Raw genomic sequence first — 18474 nt, 5'->3', positions numbered from 1 at the left:
TTATCCCCAATTTGTGTTTGGAATAGGATTTAACACAGAGACCCAGCTGCGCATTACAATAGAGAGGCCTGTATGTCTGCTTGTGGTGGCCACCCGTGTCCTTAGACAATTGTCTCATTTTATATGTATGTGGTGGAGGTTTGGTTTCTTTATTCATTAGGTATTCTTGCATAGCAAGACCACTTACTGTTATCTCACATATATATTATTATAGCCAAATTTACCACCCTAACTCCTCCCACAGCTTTTACACTACATACACAGTAATATACCAAAATGTGCGGATTGTTCCTGATTGGTGTGCTATTACTTTGTTGAACGTTTCGCCGAATGGTTCACGAAATATAGTCATTTTTGCGGCGAAATTTGTCCCATAGGAATGAATGGCGAAATGTTCAAAACGAGAGTGGGAGGGGACAAAAGCTCTGAGGGGAATTATAGCTCCTCCCACACAGCTCTAAGGAGAATTATAGCTTCTCCCACACAGCTCTGAGGTGAATTATAGCTCCTCTCGCACATCTCTAAGGAGAATTATAGCTCCTCCCACACAGCTCTGAGGAGAATTATAGCTCCTCCCATAAAGCTCTGAGGAGAATTATAGGTAGTCCCACAAAGCTCTGAGGGGAATTATAGCTCCTCCCATAAAGCTCTGAGGGGAATTATAGCTCCTCCCACAAAGCTCTGAGGGGAATTATAGCTCCTCCCACACAGCTCACGACAATTATAGCTCCTCCCACACCGCTCTGAGAATTATAGCTCCTCCCACACAGCTCTGAGGTGAATTACAGCTCCTCCCACACAGCTCTGAGGGGAATTATAGCTCCTCCCACAAAGCTCTGAGGAGAATTATAGCTCCTCCCACACAGCTCTAAAGAGAATTATAGGTAGTCCCACACAGCTCTGAGGGGAATTATAGCTCCTCCCACACAGCTCTGAGGGGAATTATAGCTCCTCCCACACAGCTCTGAGGGGAATTATAGCTTCTCCACAGCTCTGAGGGGAATTATAGCTCCTCCCACACAGCTCTGAGGGGAATTATGAAATTAGGAAATTTAGAAAAAAAATTTTTTTAGAAAAAAATGATTTTAGAAAAAAAATGAAAATTTGAAAAAAAAAAAAAAATAATTTAAAAAATAATTTTAGAAAAAAATAATTAAAAAAAATATTTTAGAAAAAAATTTCCATCCTAGATTCCACCAGAGGTTCTCCCCCAGTGTAAAGATGGCATTCATATTTTTGCCACCCAAATGCACTATTTTTTTTTTAACAAGAAGTAAATGCATTAATTTACATTTTTCCACACTAAACCTAACCTCTAAAGATTGTTTACCCCATTCTCCAGGTTGTTTATGAACAAATTACATAGGATTGGTCCCAGGACAGAACACTGGGGGACCCCACTACCACCCCTGACCATTCCAAGTACTCTCCATTTATCACCACTCTCTGAACTCGCCCTTGTAGCTAGTTTTCAATCCATGTACTCACCCTATGGTTCATGCCAACTGACCTTATTTTGTACAGTAAATGTTTATGGTGAACTGCTTTTGCAAAATCAGCTCCTCACAGAAGGTTAATTCTTTGGCAAGAATGATTCATGCTGATTACTGATAATGATACCATTTTAATTACTAAAATCTTGTATATAGACCCTTATCATCCCCTCCAAGAGTTTACATACTATTGATGTTAGGCTAACTGGTCTGTAATTCCCTGGGATATATTCTGGGCCCTTTTTAAATATTGGTGCTACATTGGCTTTTCTCCAATCTGCTGGTATCATTCCAGTCAGTAGACTGTCAGTAAAAATTAGGAACAATGGTCTGGCAATTACTTGACTGAGTTCCCTAAGTACCCTCGGGTGCAAGCCATCCGGTTCCGGTGATTTATTAATCACAGTCACCAAACAAACCATTGGTAACACAATACACCGCCATAAATTGAAATTCTGCAGTGCCTGCAAGGTCCCCCTCCTGAAGAAAGCACATGTACAGCCCCGTCTGAAGTTTGGCAATTAACATGTAAATGGCATCTTTGGCATTAACTCGACTCGCCATGTTTGGAGAAAGAAAAAATGCTGAATTTGACCCTAAGAACACAATCCCTACAGTTAAGCACGGAGGTGGAAACATTATACTTTGGGGCTGTTTCTCTGCTTTCTCAGGCTGACTTTGCCACATTGAGGGACCAATGGATGGGGCCATGTATTGTAAAATCTTGGGTGAGAACCTTCTTCCCTCAGCCAGAACACTGAAGATAGGTCGTGGATGGGTCTTCCAGCATTACAATGACCCAAAACATACCGCCAAGGCAACAAAGGAGTGGCTCAAGAAGAAGCACATTACGGTCATGGAGTGGCCAAGCCAGTCCCCAGACCTTAATCCATGGGCCTTCAAACTATGGCCCTCCAGTTGTTCAGGAACTACAATTCCCATCATGCCTAGTCCTGTCTGTGAATGTCAGAGTTTTACAATGCCTCATCGGATGCGTAGTTCCGCAACAGCTGGAGGGCCGTAGTTTGAGGATCCCTGCCTTAATCCAATAGAAAATGTATGGGTGGAGCTGAAACTTCGAGTTGCCAAGCGACAGCCAAGAAACCTTAAAGTGTAACACGGACCATAAACTTCTCTCACGTTTCCTTAGATCTCAGCAAGGACGCCAGGTCATGGGTAGAAAGAAAAGAGCTAAGTGCTCACAGCTTAAGTATAAGATTAAATGTTTGTGTTCAAACACAAACTACTCACATAAAGATGATAAAAACACAGCATGTAAAGCCGGTAATCGTGATAGTTCCGTAGGGCAGCAGCGGGTGACATCATGCGTAGCTCCTCCCACATATGCGTTACGTTCAATCAGAACTTTGACATCACCAGACTCCTGCCCCCTTCCCTAGCAGACGGAGGCACTTGGGGAAATGGGGAGGAGTCCGGTGACGTCAATGTTCGTAACGTCACCGGATCTCCGACGGAACTCCCTGAAGACCCGGAAGCCGGCAGAGAGGTGAGTACCAATCAAAAAAATTTTGATCGATCAAAAAAATTAATCGATTAATTGAGGAATTGATTTTTAATTTCCACAGCCCTAGTTTTTTTATTTTATTTTGCTTACATATTGATTATTAATACATGTTAACCACTTGCCACCCGCCCTATAGCAAATAGACGGCGGCAAAGTGGTGGCATAATCCTGACCGGACGTCATATGACGTGATCAGGATTATGAGCCGCTGCGCGCCCCCGGGGGCGTGCATCGCGGCGATCGTTGTTGCGGGGTGTCAGTCTGACACCCGGCAACTACGATCTCGGTAAAGAGTCTCCGACGGAGACTCTTTACCACGTGATCAGCCGCGTCCAATCACGGCTTATCACAGTGTAAATAGGAAAAGCCGGTGATCGGCTTTTCCTCACTCGCGTCTGTCAGACGCGAGTAGAGGAGAGCCGATCGGCTGCTCCTCTGACAGGGGGGGTCTGTGCTGATCGATTATCAGCACAGCCCCCCCGAGGATGCCCACACTGGACCACCAGGGACGCCACCAGACCACCAGGGATGCCAAGGACAAGGTATGCCACCCTAGACCACCAGGGATTCTAGTCAGTGCCACAATGGATGCCAATCAGTACCCATAATGGATGCCAATCAGTGCCCACAATGGGCATCACTGATTGGCATGCATTATTGATTGGCACTGATTGGCATCCATTAGTGCAATATATTATAATACAATGCCGCCTATCAGTTCCCATCTGTGCCGCCTATCAGTGCCTACCCATGCCCACCTGTGCTGCCTACCCATGCCCACCTGTGCCACCTACCCATGCCCACCTGTGCCACCTACCCATGCCCAACTGTACCGCCTACCCATGCCCAGCTGTGCCGCCTAACCCATGCCCACCTGTGCCACTTATCCATGCCCATCCATGCCAATTTGTGCCACCTATCAGTGCCCATCCGTGTCGCCCATCAGTGCCACCCATCAGTGCCACATATCGGTGTCCATCAATGCCACCTCATCAGTGCCACTTCATTGGTGCCACCTCATCGGTGCCCATCAGTGCCGCCTTATCATTGCCCATCAGTGTAACCCCATCAGTGCCCATCAGTGAAGGCGAAAACGTACTTATTTGCAAAGTTTTGAAACTGAAACAAAAAAAAAACTATTTTTTTTTCAAAATTTTCGGTATTTTTTTATTTGTTTAGCAAAAAATAAAAACCGTAGAGGTGATCAAATACCACCAAAAGAAAGCTCTATTTGTGGGGAAAAAATGATAAAAATTTCATTTGGGTACAGTGTAGCATGACCGCGCAACAGCGCTGAAAGCTCAAAATTGGTCTGGGCAGGAAGGTGTTTAAGTGCCTGGTATTGAAGTGGTTAATATTGATCTGTTTTGGGGTGGAGACGCACATTGTAGGTGTATCTGCGGTGCGTTGTAATCGATCGCTGGATTGATGGGTGAGCTCTGGCTGTCATTACTAACCATCCCCGGAGTGCTGGGTGACGCAGCTCTTGTAGAAGAACAGGTACATTGCACACCATAGAAGGACATGGTGGGGATCACAGAATCCTCCATTCATACCTAATACAAAGGAAGCCCCAATCCCTGGAAGCTGTATTGTCCTCAGTGATGAGCCCTGTGCTCTACTCTACCCAATAGCCTGTTGTATAACTGACACCCAGACTCCTCCCCCCTCCTGGGTCGCAGCATCCGGCCGCAGCCATGACAACACCCCAAACATAGACGAGGCGTGCTGCTTCTCACCTATACACCGGCTATTACCGAGGCCAGCCTGACACCCCATAATACCGCCCGTCCCCAGGCGAAAAGCCCCGCGAAGCATCCAATCATCCCTCCACCACAAGTCCCCACCAGCTGGATCGCCGACCCCCCGCGCGGGGCATGCTGGGAGATGTAGTCTGCTGCTCGTGCACTGATTGAGACCTCTGGCCTTCTAGAACTACAAATCCCGGAACCCCCGCGGCCGGCAACTCCATCCCTGATCACAGCTTCATTTATCCCTATTGTGGTGATTCTGCTGGGTGAGAGGACGGAGCTCCCTCCACTGAGGAGGTAAGACTGTGCTATAATCATACACATACTAAGGAGAGAAGACTGGCCTGTCATACTACATAAAGGGCTTCATTTACTAATACTGAGGAGTGCAAAATCTGCTGCAGCTTTGCATAGAAACCAATCAGCTTCCAGGTTTTATCGTCAAAGCTTGATTGAATAAGCTGGGAGTTAGAAGCTGATTGGCTGCCATGCACAGCTGCACCAGATTCCGCCCTCCTCAAGTTTTAGTAAATCAACCCTCCAGGGAAGAGATGGCTCGGTTCTGACATCAGTCTGATACTGGCATATATTGGAGATTCTTGGACCAGCTGGTTGGAATGACTTCTGTTTAGGTTCATTACCATGTTATGGTGGACCATGTCAGGAAGTCTGCTATGTGATGCATCTATTGTGACAGGTTCTCCTAATGAGCCACCAAGGGTCCAATAGACCCCTGATGTCCCGCCTGTCCCCCAATGAAATTAATGCAGGGCTTGTGCAAGGATTTTTTACACCCTAGGCAAAACCTAATTTTGCCGCCCCCGGCTCCACCCCTGACCCCACCCCCTTTCCCTGCCCATGTATATCCTACTTTTTTAATGTAGTGTCCAAATGCAGCCTCACCAGCATCTTTAAAATATAGCCTCACCAGCGCCCTTAAAGAGGAAGTAAACCCTGATGGGGTTACTTCCTCTTTGATTCCCTGCAAAGGGTAAAGCATAAAGGACTACTATGCATCGCATAGTAGTCCATTATGTGTCACTTACCTGACACAGGAGCCAGCGAAGTCACCGCTGTCCCCTTGTGTACGGAGCCTCCATCTTCTTGGTGGGTCTCGCTGCTCCGTAGCTGTCATTCGACGGAGCCGCGATGACGTCTCTCCCGCGCATGGGAGCCGCCACTCACGGCATATCGGCATTAGCATGGGCGCGCTCAGTGCGCTTGTGCGCCGCTGTCTGTGGTGCATGCGCTGTAAACAGCGGTACTTGTCTTTTGGCAAACATCTCCTAAACCGTATAGGTTTAGGAGATATTTCTTGGGCCTACAGGTAAGCCTTAATCTAGGCTTACCTGTAGGTCAAAGTGGTTTGTAAGGGTTTACAACCACTTTAAAATGCATTTGATGGGTGCTGGTGCAGCCTCACCAGTTCCCCTTTAAAGAGGACGTAAACCCTGATGAGTTTACTTCCTCTTTCATTCCCTGCAAAGGCAAAGCATAATGGACTACTATGCATCGCATTGTAGTCCATTATGTGTCACTTACCTGACACAGGAGCCAGCGAAGTCACCGCTGTCCCCTGTAGTTCGGCGCATCTATCTTCTCGGTGGGGTCTCGCAGCTCCGCTGCTGTCATTCGGCAAAGCTGTGATGACGTCACTTCCGCGCATGCGCACGGGACCCAAGATGTGCGGCATTGCACGGCATCTTCGTCATCGAGGATGCCACGCTCAGTGCGCCTGCACGCCGCTGTCTACGGTGCATGCGCCATAGACAGTGGTGCCCGTCTTCGGGCAAATATCTCCTAAACCGTGTAGGTTTGGGAGATATTTCTTGGACCTACAGGTAAGACTTAATAGGCTTACCTGTAGGTCAAAGTGGTTTTTGTATGGGTTTACAACCACTTTAAATGCAGCCTTCACCAGCGCCCTGAAAATGCAGCCTTGCCAGCGCCCATCAAATGCAGCCTCACCAGTGCCCATCAATGCAGCCTACCAGTGGCCATCAACAAAATGTTTTCTTGCGTCCATTCATTCATTCGGGAGTCGGACACACAGTCCTCCAACACCACTGCACCTCTGACACTATGTACGAAAGGAGTGGCCACTCCCTGTTGATGCTGAGACTTAAAGAGATTAGGAAAACCAGTGGCTGGGCACCCCAGGTAGCGGGGCACCCTAGGCGCTGCCTAGTTTGCCTAGTGGTAGCACCAGCCGTGAATGAATTCTGTGTAGATTGCACGCTATTCGATTCTTCCCCAGCCATACTGGATGAGGACAGTGACACTGGGACTTATGGCACACACGATCCAAAAATCAGATGAAAAATGTCGCTTTTTAAAGGATCACGCAATAATCAGATCGTTCGTACAGAACTTTCGAGAGCTGATCACAACAGTTCATTAGATATTATCCAATTGGACAAACACAAACATTTTTCTTGTATGATACCAGATGGTACGATTTTTGTTTTAATCAGTACAGTTGTCATCTAAAAGTACAATGGAAATACACTACAACATATTATATCACTTTTGTAACTTTAGTCACCTCTCCATTTTCAATATGCAACTAGCATACAAAAAAAAAAAAAAAAAATATGTCATCTGATTTTCGGATCGTGTGTACGGGCCATTAGAAATGACAGGAAGGGGAGATCTGCAAACTCCCTCCCCTGTACCTGGAAGCACCTACCATGCCAATCCCAGGTCCACTGATGGGCACACAGAGCCCAGGAAACATGGTGGGGACTAAGGATGAGGTCAGGCGTGTTCATATGGTCCACATGCAGAGCCTGCCAGGAAGTCAGTGCAGCGCTGCGCAAATCACATGCAGTGAGACATTGCCCGATCTCTGCAGCCGCACATCAGGCAATGTCTCACTGCCTGTGATTAGAGCAGTTCTGCGCTGACTTCCTGGCAGGCTCTGCACGTGGTCCATGCGAACACACCTGAGCTCATCCCTAGTGGGGACATGTGGGAGGACTAGCAGTTCCCGAAGTGTATGAAAGCGATCAGGCAACTCTACAGCTGCTGGATCACTTCCATCTGAGAGCTGACAGCTTGTCAGATTCAGCCTGGGTTCACAATTGTGCGTTACAGGCACTGCATGTGATTTGTACGGGAATAGCACTGCATTTCTGTGCACATCACGATGTCTGTGCAGTGCGATTTGAGCCATACTTTTTGTATAGCTCAAATTGCATCACATTGCATCCACACCAAAATGGTGCAGGACCCTTTTTTTTTTTTTTTTTTCTCTGCACCTTAATAGCATCACATGGTGGTTCACCCCCATGCGATTCCAGCAACCGCACTGCATTTTGCGATCTGTTTCAGGGTTTCGTTAATCTAACATTGACACCCGCAACAGATCACATGAATGCCGCGAGATTGCAATTCAGCTCTCGCTGCTGTCAGTCATAGCCACTGAGCCAATGAGGAGGGAACAGGGGGCAGGGGCGAGCAGCGCTTTGTGTGTGACTGGACACACACAAGCAAAATAGCATAATACTTGTTATTGGGGTCACTTGGCAGGGAGTCCGGACCCAAAAAAGAAGAGGATTGGGGCTGCTTTGTGCAAAAGCATTTTACTGAGCAGGTAAGTATAACATGTTTGTTATTTAAAAAAATAAATAAAAATTACAACTTTTAGAATGATTTTAAGGTGGCAATATGTGGATCAAAATTCAGCTGGTTCAGCAGGGACCGGCCAAATTTAAATCCATGTATGGGCAGTCTGGTTGTACAGAAATCAATCTACTGATTGACTGACTGCTGTACAACCAGCCTGTTGGATTTTCTTCACTGTCAGTGCTGATCCGTGTATTCTGACAGTAGGGAAGTTTCCCCATTGTTAGAATACAATAGCTCAGCAGAGAGGGTTCCCCCATCCATCTCAAACATGTAGATGGGAGAATCAAGAGTTTTTTCACTCAACCCGCTGCTTGAAAAAAAGAAAAAATTGACTTGTGTATGGGTTGCCTTACACACATTTACAGCAGAGTGCATGCAAAACCCCCCACTGCCACCAACATACTTGCCTGCCAGCACAGTTTATTGTACATTCTGGCCCCAGTCCTGTGTCCCAGGACAACTGAACTCATGCACATGAGCAGGAGTGACATTATTATTATTATTATTATACAGGATTTATATAGCGCCAACAAATACAATACACTTTAACCACTTCAGCCCCGGACCAATTGTCAGCCTAAGGACCAGAGGTCTTTTTACAATTTCGCACTGCACTGCTTTAACTGGTAATTGCGCGGTCATGCAATGTTGTACCCAAACGAAATTTGCGTCATTTTCTTCCCACAAATAGAGCTTTCTTTTGATGGTATTTGATTGCCTCTGCGATTTTTATTTTTTGAGATATAAATGGAAAAAGATATTTTCTACTTTTTGTTATAAGAAAAATTGAATTAACGAATTTTTAGTCATACATTTAGGACAAAATGTATTCAGCCACATGTCTTTAGTAAAAAAAATGTCAATAAGCGTATATTTATTGGTTTGCGCAAAAGTTATAGCGTCTACAAACTAGAGTACATTTTCTGGAATTTACACAACTTTTAATTTATGACTGCCTATCTCATTTCTTGAGGTGCTAAAATGGCAGGGCAGTACAAACTCCCCCCCAAATGACCCCATTTTGGAAAGTAGACACCCCAAGGAAATTGCTGAGGGGCATGTTGAGCCCATTGAATATTTTTTTTTTTGTCCCAAGTGATTGAATAATGACAAAAAAAAAAAAAGTTTACAAAAAGTTGTCACTAAATGATATTTTGCTCACACATGCCATAGTTATATGTGGAATTGCACCCCAAAATATATTCTGCTGCTTCTCCTGAGTACGGGGATGCCACATATGTGGGACTTTTTGGGAGTCTAGCCGCGTACGGCACCCCGAAAACCAATCACTGCCTTCAGGATTTCTAAGGGTGCAAATTTTAGATTTCACTCCTCACTACCTATCACAGTTTCGAAGGCCATAAAATGCCAAAATAGCACAAAACCCCCCAAAATGACCCCATTTTGGAAAGTAGACACCCCAAGCTATATACTGAGAGGCATGTTGAGTCCATGAAATATTTTACATTTTGCCACAAGTTGCAGGAATATTACAATTTTTTTTTTTTTTGCACAAAGTTGTCACTAAATTATATATTGCTCACACATGCTATGGGCATAAGTGAAATTACACCCCAAAATAAATTCTGCTGCTTCTCCCGAGTACGGGAATACCACATGTGGGGGACTTTTTGGGAGTCTAGCCACGTACGGGACCCCGAAAACCAAGCACTGCCTATAAGTGACACTTATACGGTAATCGCTGGTGAAAGGGTTAACTAGAGGCAATCAGGGGGTTAAAACCATTATTGGGTAGTATATCGGGGTACCTAGCGCTATAAAAACCTGGCGGTGAACCTAAAAAAAATAACTAGCTACTTAGCGGCACCAGTGACACTAATGCAGCGATCAGAAAAACGATCGCTTAGTGACACTGGCAAAAGGGGGTGAAATGGTTAACTCTAGGGGCAATCAGGGGGTTAAACCTTTATGGGGGGGTAGGGGGCTACCCTGGACCTAGCACTAACTGCCCTGACAGTTTTTACTGTCACAACTGACACTGAATGCAGTGATCAGTAAATAAATGATCACTGCAATCAGTGACACTGTGACTGGGAGGGGGAGGGGGATCGGGGGGGGGGGGTTTGTGTGCCTATGTGTGCCTACATGTTAGTGTAGTGTTTGGTGCACTTACTTTCAGTGTTCTCCTCGTAGTCCGGTCAAAAAGACCGCCCCGCGGAGAATTACATCACTTCCTCCCTGCCTGTGTTTACTATACACAGCAGGGGGAAGCTTCTCATTCGCCAGGAGCGATCGAGAGGGGATGGCCAGAAAATAATGGCCATCCCCTCATCCCGGATCGCTCCTGCAGCGAAACGGACCACCGCATCCAGCGGGAGGGCGTCCGATCGGACCCCCCCACCTGCTGGAAGGCGAGCACGTACATGTATGTGCTTGTGCCTGTCGGTGCCATTGCACCGACGTACATTGCCATGCGGCGGTCCTTAAGTGGTTAATACAGTAGGAATCAGAGGGCCCTGCTCCTTAGAATGCAAATTAGCTGTTTTAAGGCAACATCCGACCGTGTGTACGCTCCATCAGACAAACGTTTTCATTTTTTATCAGACTTTTGTTGGCTGTGCGAACGGACAAACTTTCTGGCAACAAAAGTTCGATGGAGCAAAGTCCAATCGTGTATACAGAAAACCATAGGACTTTTGTACAAAGTACAAACACGCATGCTCAGAACCAATGTAAAAGATCAGACAACAATACAGAAGTTGACCAAAGGTGGCGGTAAAGAGCAGAAAAAAACCCTGTGATTTGATGAAAGTTGGTTGAAAATATCCTGCCGTGTGTATGCAATACAAGTTCACAGCCGACGCCCTTTGTACAAAAATCCACAGGAGAGTTTGTACAAAGTCCAATCATGTGTATGAGGCTTAAGAGGGAAGGTCAAGGGTTATAAGAGGTAGTAATTGTGGGAGATGTGCTGATTGAGAAGATAAATGTACAGTTGTTAGGTGGGGGCCAGATAGACTTCTCTGAAGAGATTCGATTTCAGGGATCGTCAGAAGGTGGATAAAGTAGGAGAAAATCGGAGAGATTGGGGTAGAGCATTCCAGAGGATGGGAGAGGCTCTGGAGAAGTCCTGAAGGCGAGCATGGGATGAGGTGACAAGGGAGTTTGAGAGCAGGAGGTCTTGGGAGGAGTGAAGAGAACGATTAGGTTTGTATTTGGGGGCCAGGTTGTGGATGGCTTTGTAAGTTATAATTAGTATCTTGAATTTAATTTAGTGGCTGAGTGGCAGCCAATGGAGGGATTGGCAGAGGGGTATAGCAGATGGTGAGCGGTTTGTGAGGTGGATGAGCCTGGCAGCAGCATTCACGATGGACTGAAGTGAGGATAGCCTATTTAGAGGTAGGCCAATGAGGAGGGAGTTGCAGTAGCCGAGGAGGGAGATGACCAGGGAGTGGATTAGAAGCTTTGTGGTGACATTGGTTAGGTAGGGGCATATCTTGGAGATGTTGCGGAGTTTGAGGCGGCAAATTTTGCAAATCGATAGGATGTGGGGCCGAAAGGTTCGTTCAGAGTCCAGGATTACACCGAGGACCTTGGCGTGGGGGGACAAGTTGATAAAGGGAGGAAAAGTCATGAGCTTGGTTTTGGATAGGTTAAGTTTGAAGAAGTGATGTGACATCCAGGCTGAGCCGGCCAATGAAGACCACCACAGCCTGGCACCTAGAAGTAGGTGGGTGGAAGGGGCCAGTAAGGACACTGGGCAATTAACCACTACAATACAGGCCACTTTCGCCTCCTTCCTTCCCAGCCCAATTTTCAGCGCTCTCGCACTTTCAATGACAATTGCGCGGTCATGCTACACTGTACCCAAATACATTTTTTATCATTTTGTTCGCACAAATAGAGCTTTATTTTGGTGGTATTTATTCACGACTATTTTTTGCGATTATATAAGCGCAAAAAGAGCGTAAATAAAAAAAAACAAAAAAACTTTTCTTCTTTCTATTTTAAAATAAATCCAATAAAATCTAATTTTGTCATGAATTTAAGCCAAAATGTATTCTGCTACATGTGTTTGGTAAAAAAAAAATCCGTTAAGTGTATAATAATTTGTTTGTGTGATCATGGACATATGTACGCAAATGATCATGTACAGATGTGTGCAGATAATCATTGGGATGTGATTTTAGTGGGACATATGTGGGGGACATGTGTTTTTATTATTTGAGGACATGTGTGACTAGTGATCAGTGAGTAAAAAGCTGTAAAAACAGCTCATACTCACTGATCACCAGCCGGCTGCAGCGATCCGCTCTCCTCTCCTCAGCGATGACTTCCGTGCGAGGAGAGGAGAGCCGATTGCCTAGCAACTGGCTGTTTGATTACATCACATGACGGCTGTGATTGGACATCATGTGATCAGGGGGGCCAATCACAGAGCCCTCCTGCCGATCCGAGATGCGCCGTGTCCGGGTGACACCCCCTCCTTATGAAGGACGTTCCTGAATGTCCAGTCAGAAAGAGGAGGCTCCCACCCGGCCGTATATATATACATTGGAAGTAGTTAAAGGAGAGGTAAGTAAGTATCATTGTTTTGCTATTTTCGTACGTATGTGCATCTGCCATGTGTGTTTATGTGCTTATGTGTGTGTACATGAGGGAAACATTTTTTATTTTATTATGTTACTTAGAGTGGTTCTAAATCTAAAATGTTTTTTTACCGAAGGTAAATAACATTTTGCCAGTTGCTGTGTCCCCCCCCAAACACTTACCTGAGTCCTGTATTGCTCCAGCGCTGTGCCCATCTCCAGTTCTTCTTCCCTGTCTTTCTCTTATCAGAGAAGGATCAGGCAGCAGTGCTAGCCATTGGCCTCGTGCTGCTGTCAGTCAAATTGGGGGCGAGTGAATTGCGTTGGGGACGTGGCCTGGTCAGACCCCATATTGAGGTTGCCACTACATTCATTGCAGTAGGATATCAATGATGTGCGTATTCCAGGGGTCACCCTTCCTTCCTTTAACCTTTGCAGGAGCCAGGACGGGCTCCATCCCCTGTCAGCACTCTAGCAGCAGCTGCAGATGCACTGTCTACATACCCCCTCCCTATGGAGCCTGAGCGGCACACACACTTTTCCCTTCCCTGAGCCCACCTGTACAGTTTATGTCTTTATACACCACACAGTGGGCAGGGGTGGACTTGTGATTGATCTATGGGTGGTCAGGGTGGATTTGTGTCCATCAACATCAGACTACCTGATCTGTGACATTTTAGGTCTGGAAAAGCGCAATCTTTTTCCATTTTTTCTTCTTCTGGACCTGAATGGACGTGGAGGTAGGTGTAGACCTACATGGCGCTTTCAGTTCGGTCTGCTTGAAAAGCTGACAGACCCCCTAATTAGAGTGGTTGGGGGCAGTAAAAACACAGCTCTTCTGTGCATTTTTATTGACTCCCCCCAAATGCATGTAAAGTAGCATCTTACTGTCTCTTATGATCATCAGCATTGGATAATCACACAGCACAGCGGGTGATCTATGGCTCTGTCAGTGTGACACATGGCTGTTGGGTGCTGACCTTGTTATGGATGTACTGAGCTACAGTGTGTAACTCACAGAACATCCATAAACTAACAAGGTCAGCACCCAACAGCCATGTGTCACACTGACAGAGCCATAGGTCACCTGCTGTGCTGTGTGATTATCCTAATGCTGAGGATCATAGGACAGAGTGAGCATTCTAGAGGCTCTATCCAGATATTAATGTGACAATTATGCCTCGTACACATGTTCCGATTATCGCACGACGTATCGAATACAACAGTGCAAAATGTGCTCTGTGAATCGTTCGATTTTTGTCATGCGATTCTGGAAAAACCTTCCGCTGTGCTCAGCTACGTATTTGAAATTATGTCAAATACGCGTGACCCCTGTGTCTTTATGGTTTATTTTCATGTTTCCGATCATGAGTGGTGTTCATCTATCGATTTTTAGCAGACGCATACTGTACTGAATTAAACGATTGTCGTACGATAGGCCGTCGTTCAAGCAAAGTTTTCGTGTTTGTCCTTTCGGATTTTGTTAGACGGCTGTCGAAAGTTGTGTACTAACGATCAGATTATGGAATGATCAATCCAAAAGCGATTTTTATCATCCGATAATCGGAACGTTTGTATGAGGTATTACTGTGTGATTAAGTGCTGCCACGTGACGCTCCCACAACCGCCAAGGTTTAGTACTGCTGCTGCTCGCTGTTAGTGTCTCACATCAGTCTCTGTACCTGTGCTGGGGGGAGATGAGCATGTACAGAAGATCACACCGCAAGGGAAGGCAGCCGGCTGGAACTTTATTTTAGCAGTGCAGGTTGCGGTGTGGAATTGCAGTATGTACCTGCGCCCAGAAAATGATTAAGGCCCCTTTCACAGGGGGCGGATCCGCTCAGCTCAGTGGGGGGATCGCTCCATTGATCCCCGCTGAGCAGGCGGATGACAGGTCTGTCTCTGCTCACTGTGCAGGGGCGGACCTGTCAGAGCCTCGTTGTTCTCAATGGGAAGATCGGATGAAAACAGACAGCATGTCAACTTTCATCCGATCCAATCCACTGGACGGATGGCGAACGATTTAATCGGATTGCAGGAGGACACATCTCCGCTAACATGCGTCTGCTCATGCAAGTCAGTAGGCGACCCGCTCGGATCCGCCTGAAAATGGACAGGCGGATCTTTGCAGGCTGATCATGTGAAAGGGGCCTAATGCCTGTTGCACACTGCAGCTTGTAAAAGCTCAGTACAGCTTTTTTTTTTTTTTTTGAGCTAAAATATAGCCTAATAATTGTAATGTGCCTATGCACACAGGCGCGTAAAAAAAGCGCGGTGCATTCTTCAGTTAAAAAAAATAAAAGTTAATTCTACCCGTCCAAGCTACAGTGGTGTGAAAAAGTGTTTGCCCCCTTCCTCATTTCCTGTTCCTTTGCATGTTTGTCACACTTAAGTGTTTCGGAACATCAAACCAATTTAAACAATAGTCAAGGACAACACAAGTAAACACAAAATGCAATTTGTAAATGAAGGTGTTTATTATTAAAGGTGAAAAAAAATCCAAACCATCATGGCCCTGTGTGAAAAAGTGATTGCCCCCCTTGTTAAAACATACTATAACTGTGGTTGTCCACACCTGAGTTCAATTTCTCTAGCCACACCCAGGCCTGATTATTGCCACACCTGTTCACAATCAAGGCATCACTTAAATAGGAGCTGCTTGACACAGTAAGGTCCACCAGAAGATCCTTAAAAGCTACACATCATGCCGAGACCCAAAGAAATTCAGGAACAATTGAGAAAGAAAGTAATTGAGATCTATCAGTCTGGAAAGGGTTATAAAGCCATTTCCAAAGCTTTGGGAATCCAGCGAACCACAGTGAGAGCCATTATCCACAAATGGCGAAGACATAGAACAGTGGTGAACCTTCCCAGGAGTGGCTGGCCGCCCAAAATTACCCCAAGAGTGCAGCGACGACTCATCCAAGAGGTCACAAAAGACCCCACAACAACGTCCAAGGAACTGCAGGCCTCACTTGCCTCAGTTAAGGTCAGCGTTCATGCCTCCACCATCAGGAAAAGACTGGGCAAAAATGGCCTGCATGGCAGAGTTCCAAGGAGAAAACCACTGCTGAGCAAAAAGAACATCAAAGCTCGTCTCAATTTCTCCACAACACATCTTGATGATCCCCAAGACTTTTGGGACTACATTCTGTGGACCGATGAGACAAAAGTGGAACTCTTTGGAAGGTGTGTGTCCAAGTATATCTGGCGTAGAAGGAACACTGCATTTCATAAAAAGAACATTATACCAACAGTAAAATATGGTGGTGGTAGTGTGATGGTCTGGGGCTGTTTTGCTGCTTCAGGACCTGGAAGACTTGCCGTGATAAAAGGAACTATGAATTCTGCTGTCTACCAAGAGATCCTGAAGGAGAATGTCCGACCATCTGTTCGTGTACTCAAGCTGAAACGAACTTGGGTTCTGCAGCAGGACAATGATCCTAAACACACCAGCAAGTCCACCACCGAATGGCTGAAGAAAAACAAAATGAAGACTTTGGAGTGGCCTAGCCAAAGTCCTGACCTGAATCCTATTGAGATGTTGTGGTATGACCTTAAAAAGGCCGTTCATGCTCGAAAACCCTCTAATGTAACTGAATTAGGACAATTCTGCAAAGATGAGTGGGCCAAAATTCCTCCAGGACGCTGTAAAAGCCTCATTGCACGTTATCGCAAATGCTTGGTTGCAGTTGTTGCTGCTAAGGGTGGCCCAACCAGTTATTAGATTTAGGGGGCAATCACTTTTTCACACAGGGCCATGATGGTTTGGATTTTTTTTTCACCTTTAATAATAAACACCTTCATTTACAAATTGCATTTTGTGTTTACTTGTGTTGTCCTTGACTATTGTTTAAATTGGTTTGATGTTCCGAAACACTTAAGTGTGACAAACATGCAAAGGAACAGGAAATGAGGAAGGGGGCAAACACTTTTTCACACCACTGTATATCATGAGATCCCCAGCTTCTGAGATCAGCTTCTAGTTTACAGGTACATTGGCGGGTAGTTTTCCTGATAAAGGCGTTCAATCTTAGACGTATTATTAAGTATTTAATGGAGGTATCACTCCATTCAGATTTATAGGTTTTCTGTAGGTGGGAGACCAGGGAGCCCGAGAGAGATACATTCAAAGCCTGGGACTTTAACATATTGACCTGGAGGCCCAAAATCACTGCAAAATTGTTTAATAGTGTGCATATTGTTGGGAGGGAGGTTACAAAAAGCAGAAGGTCATCTGCAAATAAGGCGCATTTATGTGTTGTGTCTCCACACTGTACCCCCCCCCCCCCCCCATGTCTGGGTGTTTACGGATAGCGTTTGCTAGAGATTCTATCATTATGGCAATTTTTTATTTTTTATTTTTTTTTGTGATGCGGCTCTGCATTGCTTTAACTGACCGATGCAACGCTGTGCCCAAATAAAATTGATGTCCTTTTTTTCCACAAATAGAGCTTTCTTTTGGTGGTATTTGATCACCGCTGCGGTTTTTATGTTTTGCGCTGTAAACAAAAAAAAAAACCCAGACAATTTGAAGAAAAAAAAACAATATTTTTTACTTTCTGCTATAAAACACATACACAATTTTTTTTATTTCTTTATCAATTTAGGCCAATATGTATTCTGCTACATGTTTTTGGGGAAAAAAATCCCAATAGGCGAATGCTATGACTGGTTTGCGCAAAAGTTTTAGCATCTACAAACTATGGGATATTTTTATGGACTTTTTAAAAAAAAAATCTTTTACATTCACTGACTGACACAGCTCCTTTATTCTTGACCATTGGGTTGTTACGCCACCTTCAGGAGAAGGCAGAACATAGGCAGAACATGTTAACATGTACAAAAAAACAGAACTTTCTAGTTCCGCCCAAGGGACGGTCACTTCAGTAACAACCCTCCAGCCTGCTTCCTGCAGCCTCAGTTTTTTTTTCTGCCTAGTGAAGAAGGTCCTAGGAACCCTGCGGGCCCATCGGTCTGTGGATTTTTTTTCTGCAGAAGTTTGCCTTTTGCGCAAGATTAAGATCCTGTGATCTGCTATCAACAGCCGGCTGGGTGACAGGCTGGATACCCTTATCCTTGTAGTCTCCCCAGCCTGGCCAGCGAGCGTGTGCAGACCAGAGCTCCACACTGGGGTCGGCCACGACATGCCTCCCAGGCTCCAGGGGCGACCGGTGAGCGTAATGCTCTGGGGCACACATATGACCAGACTACTGATGTCTGCATCACAGTGTGTCGTGCCAGCAGCAACTCCGTACTGATTGGAGAGTGGGTCTGTGATGGAATGTTCCCCAGCTCGTCAGGACTGGTAAGTACAGCTCTCCCTGCCTCGGTGGGGCTGAGCAGCTGAGCATTCCCTGGGAGGTCAATTCGGGGGTCCCTCACCTCCCTCTCCTCTCTCCCTGATTCTATCTTCCCTCCCCCCGGGGGATGCTGCATGGGCTTCTGAGCGGTGTGTGTGCCACATAGACAGGGGTCCCTTGGGGGGGCTCTCACCTTAGGTGGGGGGCTGCGCTGGGTGCCTG

General features: G+C 45.8%; 1 protein-coding gene across 2 annotated transcripts in view; it reads left to right on the top strand.

Annotated features, from left to right (window-relative positions):
- Positions 1 to 4689: 4689 nt before the first annotated feature.
- KATNAL1 (katanin catalytic subunit A1 like 1) overlaps positions 4690 to 18474 on the top strand; it is a 179200-nt gene continuing 165415 nt past the window's right edge. Inside the window, exon 1 of one of the 2 annotated variants that reach the window (XM_077484086.1) lies at positions 4690 to 5066. The gene's annotated coding sequence lies outside the window, so the exon portion shown is untranslated. The remainder of the gene's footprint in view (positions 5067 to 18474) is intronic. The other variant, XM_077484085.1, reaches the window with a different exon arrangement.

This window comes from Lithobates pipiens, unplaced genomic scaffold, assembly GCF_037356315.1.
Source record: "Lithobates pipiens isolate NorthernLeopardFrog02 unplaced genomic scaffold, aLitPip1_a1.2 Scaffold_16, whole genome shotgun sequence".
Lineage (NCBI taxonomy): Eukaryota > Metazoa > Chordata > Amphibia > Anura > Ranidae > Lithobates > Lithobates pipiens.
Note: the sequence above shows the minus strand (reverse complement) of the source record. Positions and strands in the feature narration are given on the sequence as shown.